The sequence below is a fragment of the Wolffia australiana genome, chromosome 5 (genome assembly GCF_029677425.1).
Source record: "Wolffia australiana isolate 7733 chromosome 5, ASM2967742v1".
In the NCBI taxonomy this organism is placed as follows: Eukaryota; Viridiplantae; Streptophyta; class Magnoliopsida; order Alismatales; family Araceae; genus Wolffia; species Wolffia australiana.
The window spans coordinates 13,953,904-13,962,758 of NC_135839.1; positions in this window are offsets into that span (position 1 = coordinate 13,953,904).

Genomic DNA, 8,855 nt, shown 5'->3' on the forward strand with positions numbered 1-8,855 from the left:
TATTTAAAAATATTCATAATTTACCTATGTATCAATCAAATCCATAGGGAGCTAGTATTTAAATTTGTCAACAGTTAAATCTAATTAAAGAAATAATGTACTGAAGATTAATTCAAATTAAAATTCATAATTAAACTTATTTATTTAAAAGTTATAAATATAATTAGGCATTCTAATAAAAATTTAATGCATATATTATTAATTAATTTTAAATAAACACCTTAGCCAACACTTTGACAAAGATGGGGGACAACTGATGCCAGTGTTGCCAATATAGTGAGTTGATGAGTTTGACCTATATTGGAACTGAATTCCTTGTGTTTAAATAATCTATATCTAGTTTCAGTGGAACCATTAAGAGATTCTCATGAACTATGTTGGAGATGGCTATGGATATGCTCTAACAAGCTGAGGCAAGATAAAGTAAAATGGAATTTAATGTTGTTGGTGGCAAAGGACATGGAGGCTGATGATGAAAATATATGTGGCCGGTAAGCCAATCACAGATTCCATATCTCATTCCATGTTCATAATAGAATATATTCATTATAGTCCACGTATGATGCCTATAATGAAGTCCACGAGTACATGATTGAACTTAGTGAATTATGATGAGATTGTAATACGGAGATCGCTAGTCTTTAAGCATGCCTTCTAGATATTCAAATTTTAAAGGATACTCGAGAAGACATTGAAGTATCCGGATATAATATTCTTATCTAGCTTCGCTAATATGACGAGTATGGCTGGTCCTATAGCCATTAATGTGGAGACACAAGGATAGATAGTGGGTGCTCTTTAGTGGAGAGAGTTCACTGAATTGGTCCGCACGAATCTCTGAATGGTGCAATACGAAATTGTTAATCAGGTCGATTCACATCACAACTCTTTAAGTGGCCCTTAGACCTGAGACACCAAAGATGTCTTGTGGGTGGACAATAGTCCTTTGACTATGACTTACATGCCCCTAATCATGAGATTCTAAATAGTCTTAGTTTGGGTGTATCAATAAGTTCACGAAGATGATTGAGCGGTCAAGATGGGATCATCCACCCTCGGTATAAGAGGTTAATAACATGCATTTTTAGCACCTTAACAAAACCCTATTTACATGCATATTTGAATTAAATTTATTATATATGCATGTTATAGAGCTTAAAATGATTAAATCTATTTTTAGCATGATGTTCTGAATTTTCTGCATTTTTATGTATTTTTTGGGATTTTTCTGGTAATAGATCCTAAAAGAATATATATTTTTGAGTCCGAATATGACTTTTATGGAATTTGGAAAGATATGAATTTTCTAAGTCGAAATATTTATATGTATTTTTTTGACTTTCATTTATTAAATATGGATTTTTGAATTTTCTGGCGACGTGGACCAATCAGAAAAATTCTCCTTTTTTTTGCAATAAATGTTGTAGGTGCAAAAAGATAAAATTATTTGTCTTCTTCCTCTCTCTTTCTGTGGACGAAGAAAGGAAAAGACAAAATACTATTTTATCTTCTTCCTCTCTTCTTTCTCTCTCTCTCTCTCTCTCCCTTCAAGTACACGTGGCAGCATAAAAAAATGTGAGTGCCGAAGAAGATAGGATGAGGAATCTAAAGGATTTAACAGTTTAACCGAAAATGAAAAAAGAGGAAGTGTTAGAGGCGATGATGAGGAGAGAGAAAATCAAGGGCTAGGATTGCTCCAACTTCAAACGGCGATATCTAATGATGTACAACTCTTATTGAGCTGAAATTTTCAGCACTGCTTTGTCTCCCCCTCCTCTTTTCATCCATACCCTATGATCTATAAATAGAGCCTCGATCACTATGAACTTCATCTTGAACTTGTTCCCTACTTGTGTGGGCTGATTGAATGATAGTGAGTTTTGAAATCCATCAAGTGCGTTCTTTACGTCTGGGGTGTGTGGGAAGAAGTAGTAGAGAAGAGGGGGAGGTTACGGGCGCTCAAAAATTGCCATGATCCTGACAAAATGTAAGGATCTAAGGTAAGTGTCCTCGCCGTATGTTGTTTCTCTCCTGACATCATCGTTACAATAATTCTAGTTTATTATCATCTTTTCATTTAACATTTCACTTACGTCCCCATTATCTCGTTTCTATCTTTACTATCATACCATCTTCACATTAGATCACTATCGTTTCCATCACGCTCTCTACATTCGATCACTTCGTGTAATTCTATTTATTTTACCTCGATATCACTATCTCGCCTATTCAACTCTCATATTAATCTCTTCTCATACCAATAATCACTATATTGATAAAATTAAATCCTTAATCATCGTTTCCTATGGAGATAATTCCTATTTATCATTAACTAAATATTCTTAAGTAAGTACGGTTAAATATATTTTTATTGAATAATCTCAATTACAAACGACGAATTAAAATCCCTAAAATTAGAGATTATCATAGGTGACAGCTCAAGGAAGATGATGTGATGAAGTGCTTGGCCAATGTAGTGAAATATCAGAGAAAAGTTCTTCGATTATTTCCAAACGCATCAGTTCTAACTTAAATGACCGATTATGGTTTGAAAGTTGTGATGGATATTATGTGGCCATCAAACCAATTATGTTCATTATTATTACATGTGGTGTTTATAATGAAGTCCATGAATACATGTAATGACTTAGTGAATTACGATGAGATCATAATGCAGTGATCACTAGTCTTTAAACATGTATCCTAAATATTCCTATTCGATGGATAGTCGAGAAGGGCATCAAATTATCCGGATATAATAGCACTAGCTGATCCTACTAAAATGATAAGTATAGTTGATCTGGTGGCTTTTAGTATGATGACACTAAGGACAGCTAATGTGATGCAGGACGGCTAGGAAAAAAAAAGGACGACTGTGGGTATGGGTAAGACAACGACGGGAGGAGGGTACTAGACGGGTTTGTATGGATGGATAAAACAGACCATAGAATTCCACGCGATCGAATTCGGAACTTAAAACCGATGAAATACTGGTGATGCAGCCCCGTTCCTCGTCGAGGGGGAAAGTACTATCTTCAACCACCGCGACGATGCCGAAGCACCAAATCCAATACTCGAATTCACGTCACGAGGGAAACTCACGATAGAGAGAGAATTTGAGGGAATTCCAAAGCAAAACAAATCTGTTGGCGGTAGAGAATTCTCATGGAATATTGGACGAAGAACACGCCGACACCAAAGAGTTCAGGCGTACCTTGGCACCGTAGTGCATGAAGAGATTGCGGGGAATTCTGATTGTGATGAGACTGGACGATTCCGGGCATTGAATGGCCCACTGGACGAGAGGGTCTGGGCGTTCTGGGCATTGTGCGGCCCTGGCAGAAGACAAGACGGATGAGTCCGGCCACGGACAAGACTGGCACGCGCAGGCGGGCTTGGGACGGATGGGCTGGGAGACCTGAGCGATAGCCTTTGGACTGTCCTAGGGCGGCTTGGGGCTGCCCTGAGTGGTCGGCCTGGGGTGGCCTTGGGCGGGCGGCCTAGGGCGGCCTAGGGCGGCCTTGGGCGGTTTGGCGAGCCCAGGCGGCCTGGGCAGCGGCCTGGGGTGGCCGGCGGCCTAGGCGGGCGGCCTGGTGGCCTGGCGGCGGCCTGGGGCACTGGGCGGCGGCCTGGGGCCCTGGCGGCGGCCTTGGGTGGCCCTGGGCGGGCGGCCTCGGTGGCCTTAGGCGGCCCTAGGTGGGCAGCTTGGGGCGGCCTTTGGGCGGCCCTGGGCGAGCGGCCTGGGGTGGCCTTGGGCGGCCCTGGGCGGGCGGCCTGGGGCAGCCTTGGGCGGCCATGGGAGGCCTTGGGCGGGTGGCGTAGGGCGGCCTTGGGTGGCTCTGGACGGGTGAAGAAAGAGGACAAGAGAAGAGAGACTAGAGGGAAGGAGAGGAAGGCGACCGGCGACATGAGGCGGCGATGTCGGCGGAGGCGGCCGCGGTAGGGTTGGAGAAGGGATAGGGGAGGCTGGGCGGTCCTCCAAGAAGACTTAGAACATACTTAATTCTTGAATAATGATTGCCTAACTGTTTCTTGAAACAATGGCCTATACATATAGGCCTTGGAGGAAAGAGAAAATAAAGCTTAAAGAAATAAAAATAAAATAAAGACGAGCGACGTGGTTTCGTGTCAGGCTAGGGGGCAGTTCTGGATCTGCCTTTGGTGACGTGTCAGGACGCGTGAGGGGGCGTGCGTTGGTGGAGACGTGCCTGATGTCGGCGTGTTGACTTGATTTGGTGATGATGGCGGCAAGTCTTTAGCAATCGTGTTGACTTTGGATGATGGTGATGACGCGTCCGGTGTCGATGCGTGGACGTCGTTGCCACCAATTCCCCCCGGGTGTGAAGAACTCGACTCCGTCGAGTACGCGTCAAAATACTCCAACGAGGTCACCAAGTCGGGGCACAGGCAAGCCATGTCCTCTTCCGTGATCCACGTGTTGTCCGTCGATGCTTTGCCCTGCAACGAACAAGAAACTTCTGCACCGTCCCACCTTTGGTGAAGGTGATTACTTCGTCCAGTATAGCCTCGATGTTCTCTTGCCAATCAGAAGGTTAGTGAGGGGCGAGTGGACAAGTCAAACTCACTCACCAAGAAGTCCGAGGGTAGAAAAGGGTCATTAGACGAGCGAGGTGGGGCTTCAAACATGACTAAATCTAAAATATTAAAAGTGGTGCTTACCCCCCACGTGGAGGGTATGTCGACGGCATAGGAATTTTCCCCTACATGTTTGAGGATCGGTAACGGCTTGACACTACGAGCATGAAGCTTAGTAGCCCACTTGGAAGAGAATCTTTCTGGCCTAACCCTCACCATCACCATGTTACCTTCTTTAAATTCGCAAAAACGACGGTGTAAATCTGCGGTCTGTTTATATGAGGTATTGCTATTTATGATGCGTGTATGAATTTCCTCATGCAGACTTCTAATATGACTGGCGAACTCATAACCATCATCTGAGGCTCTAGAATGCGGTAACATGGGTATAATGTCAGTGGGTTTACGAGGTGGATGACCATGTACTATCTCAAATGGACTACGAGCATGAAGCTTAGTAGCCCACTTGGAAGAGAGTCTTTCTGGCCTAACCCTCACTATCACCATGTTACCTTCTTTAAATTCGCAAAAACGACGGTGTAAATCTGCGGTCCGTTTATATGAGGTGTTGCTATTTATGATGCGTGTATGAATTTCCTCATGCAGACTTCTAATATGACTAGCAAACTCATAACCATCATCTAAGGCTCTAGAATGCGGTAACATGGGTATAAGGTCAGTGGGTTTACAAGGTGGATGACCATGTACTATCTCAAATGGACTCATGCCAGTGGTACGGTTGATCAACGCATTGTAGGCAAACTCGGCACGCAGAATGACAGAATCCCAAGACTTAAGGTTGTCCCTAACCAACGATCGTAATAGATTGCCAAGGCTTCTATTAACGACCTCAGTCTGTACATCAGTCTGGGAATGAAAAGCTGTGGAGAATTTAATCTTTGTTCCCAGTAGATGCCATAGGGTTTTCCAAAAATAGCTAGTGAACCTGACATCTCTATCCGAGACTATGCTTTTTGGAAGCCCATGGAGACGGACAATTTCATCGAAATAAAGCTGAGCGACATGAGTGGCATTAGAAGTTTTAAAACATGGAATGAAATGGGCCATCTTTAAAAAACGATCTACGACCACCATGATAGAATCATAACGCTTGTTCATTTTCGGAAGCCCTAACACAAAGTCGATACAGGGATAGAATCATCCCAAGGTTTCTGAGGGACCGGTACAGGGGTATATAGGGCAGTGTTCTGTTTAACCTGCTTGGCAAGAGCACATACATGACATTGGGAAACAATATTGGCTACGTCTCGCTTGAGGGATGGCCAAAAGAACCTATGCTCTACCATAGCGATGGTTTTGTCTCTCCCAAAATGACCACTAAGGCCTCCGGCATGCGTTTCCCACACACGGAAATCTCTAAGGGAAGACTGTGGAATACATAGGCATCGATCATAAAATAAAAATCTATTTTCTAAGATATAATCTTGGTTTTCAGGATTCGGGTAATTGCCTATGGTCTGGAGAACGAGAGCAAAGTCGGGGCAATCGGGGTATTGATCCTTCATCTGTTCAAATCCGACAACTTCTACCTGATGGAAATATGTGGCCGGCAAGCCAATCACACATTCCACATCTCGTTCCATATTCATTAATAGAACATATTCATTATAGTGCACGTGTGATGCGCATAATGAAGTCCATGAATACATGATCGGACTTAGTGAATTATGATGAGATCGTAATATGGAGATCACTAGTCTTTAAGCATGTGTTCTAGACATTCCTATTCAAAGGATATGCCAGAAGGACATCGAAGTATCCGGATAGAATAACACTATCTAGCCTCACTCATATGATGAGTATGGCCAGTCCCGTAGCCATTAGTGTGGAGACACTAAGGATAGATAGTGGGTGCTCTTTAGTGGAAAGAGTTCACTGAATTGATACGTACGAATCCCTGAATGGTATTATACTGAACTGTCAATCAGGTTGATTCACATCACGGTCGTGTAAGTGGTCCTTAGACCTGAGACACCAGAGACGTCTTGTGGACGGACGGTTGTACTTTTGCTATGGCCAACGAGTCTCTAATTATGAGATTCTAAACGGTCTTAGTTCGGGTGCATCAAGAAGTACACGAAGGCTATTGAGTGGTCAAGATGGGATCGTCCACCCTCGGTATAAGAGGTGACAGCTCAAGGAAGACGATGCAACGAAGTCCTTGGCCAAGGCAGTGAAATATCGGAGAAGAGTTCTCCGATGATTTCCGAATGCATTAGTACTAACTCGGATGACCGATTAGGGTTTGACAGTTGACCATACCCTAAGTCGTCCAAGGAGCGTCAAGTGGATGAGGGATTATACATACACGGTAACCGATGATGAACAGGTTCCATGAGTGAGTCGATACACACTCCTTTGTATCTTCTAGGACACGAGGTGTAGCTTGGCACCCCACGTGTCGGAGTCTCGACCTATCGATTGGGTTAAATCGATCCGACGTTAATTAATCTATATGATGATGTAGTTAATTAAGTTGGAAGGCCAATAAAGGTTATTGGGCCGTTGGAGTCATTAACTAGACTGATACATGTGCCTAGAGGGTCACACGCAAATGGTCTTTTGGACGTTGGAAGATATACTTAAGTTTTGGGGGTTTTTATGAAAAATACCCACTTAGTATAAATAGGGAAAGGCCCTGAACAAAATTCACCCAGGCCAGAATTGTTCAGGGGCCTTTCCCCTTCTTCTCTACTCTCCCCACACCCCCTCTCCATCCCTAATGTGATCGGGACGACGTAACGACGCCGACGGAGAAAGAACGGGCTCATCAACGAGAAGGAGGCGATCCGACGCGCCGAGGACCGCGTGGATACATCTAGAGGCTGCACACTTGAGCAGCTCGACCCGTCTCACTCTGGGATCGAAGAAATCACGAATGAGATTCGTGCAAAGGTACTTCGTTTTAATGTTTTCGTTGATGCCGTTCGATTCGCAAAGAGTCTTCCGCTGCGCATCATTTTGTATTTGTTCATCCATCTCAAGGCCCCGAGAACCCAATACTACCTTCATTACGTTCAAGAGGTGGACACGTCTACTAAGATCATCGGCCACTCAGTTTTCGACTCCTCTCTTATGTTTAAGGACGAAGGTATACGACTGGATGAATTCAACCCATTAAACATGTCTAGAATTTAATTTCTGCTGAGAATGAAGATACTTCAAAGCTTCATGATCGGAGTAGAGAACGAATTCCCTAGAGAGCAAGTAGTGACGCCAATGACGTAAGGACTGAACAATTGCGTAGAACTCTTTGTCATAGGTGGAATATTTGAGCTTAGTGTCGTTCAACTTTTCACTAAAGAAAGCTATGCGATGGTTCTCTTGGCTCAGAACTCCGCCAATTCCTATTCCCGATGCATCACAAGCAACCTCAAACACTTTATCAACATCAGGTAAACGGAGGATGGGAGCTTGTGTCATCTTAAGCTTAATATCATCAAAGGATTTCTGCGCTAAATCAGTCCAATCGAAATGATTTCCCTTTGAACACTCGATCATGGGTGCCATTATAGTACTAAAATTTGAGATGAATCGCCTATAGAAAGTGGCTAGGCCATGGAAGCTACACACATCGTGGACGTTCCTAGGAGTCGGCCATTGTGTAATGGCATCTATTTTGGCTGGATTGACATAAACTCCTCGTGCTGACACGATAAAACCTAGGAAAGAGACATGATTGACAAGAAATGAACACTTTTTGGGATGTGCATATAACTGTTTGTTTTTCAGGACCTCACATACTAGACGTAGGTGACATATATGATCGGGTTTGGATTTGCTGTAGATAAGAATATCGTCAAAATAAACTACGACAAAGTTTCCTATAAAGGGCCTAAGAATGTGGTTCATCAACCGCTGGAAGGTACTGGGTGCGTTTGATAAACCAAAGGGCATGACTTTCCATTCATATAGTCCATCCTTGATTTTGAAGGCAGTTTTCCACTCATCTCCCGGACGGATACGGACTTGGTGATAACCACTTTTAAGATAAATTTTGGAGAAAATCCTCGAACCAGCCATCATATCACACATATCATCAATGCGAGGAATAGGAAACCTATATTTGATGGTAATCTTATTAATGGCTCTACTATCAATTCACATGCGCCAACTCCCGTCCTTTTTGGGAGCTAGAAGTGCGGGTACGACGCATGGGCTGAGGCTCTCCTGAATGAATCCCTTGTCCAAGAGCTCTTGGACTTGGCGCTGAAGCTTGTTGTATTGCGTGGGATCCA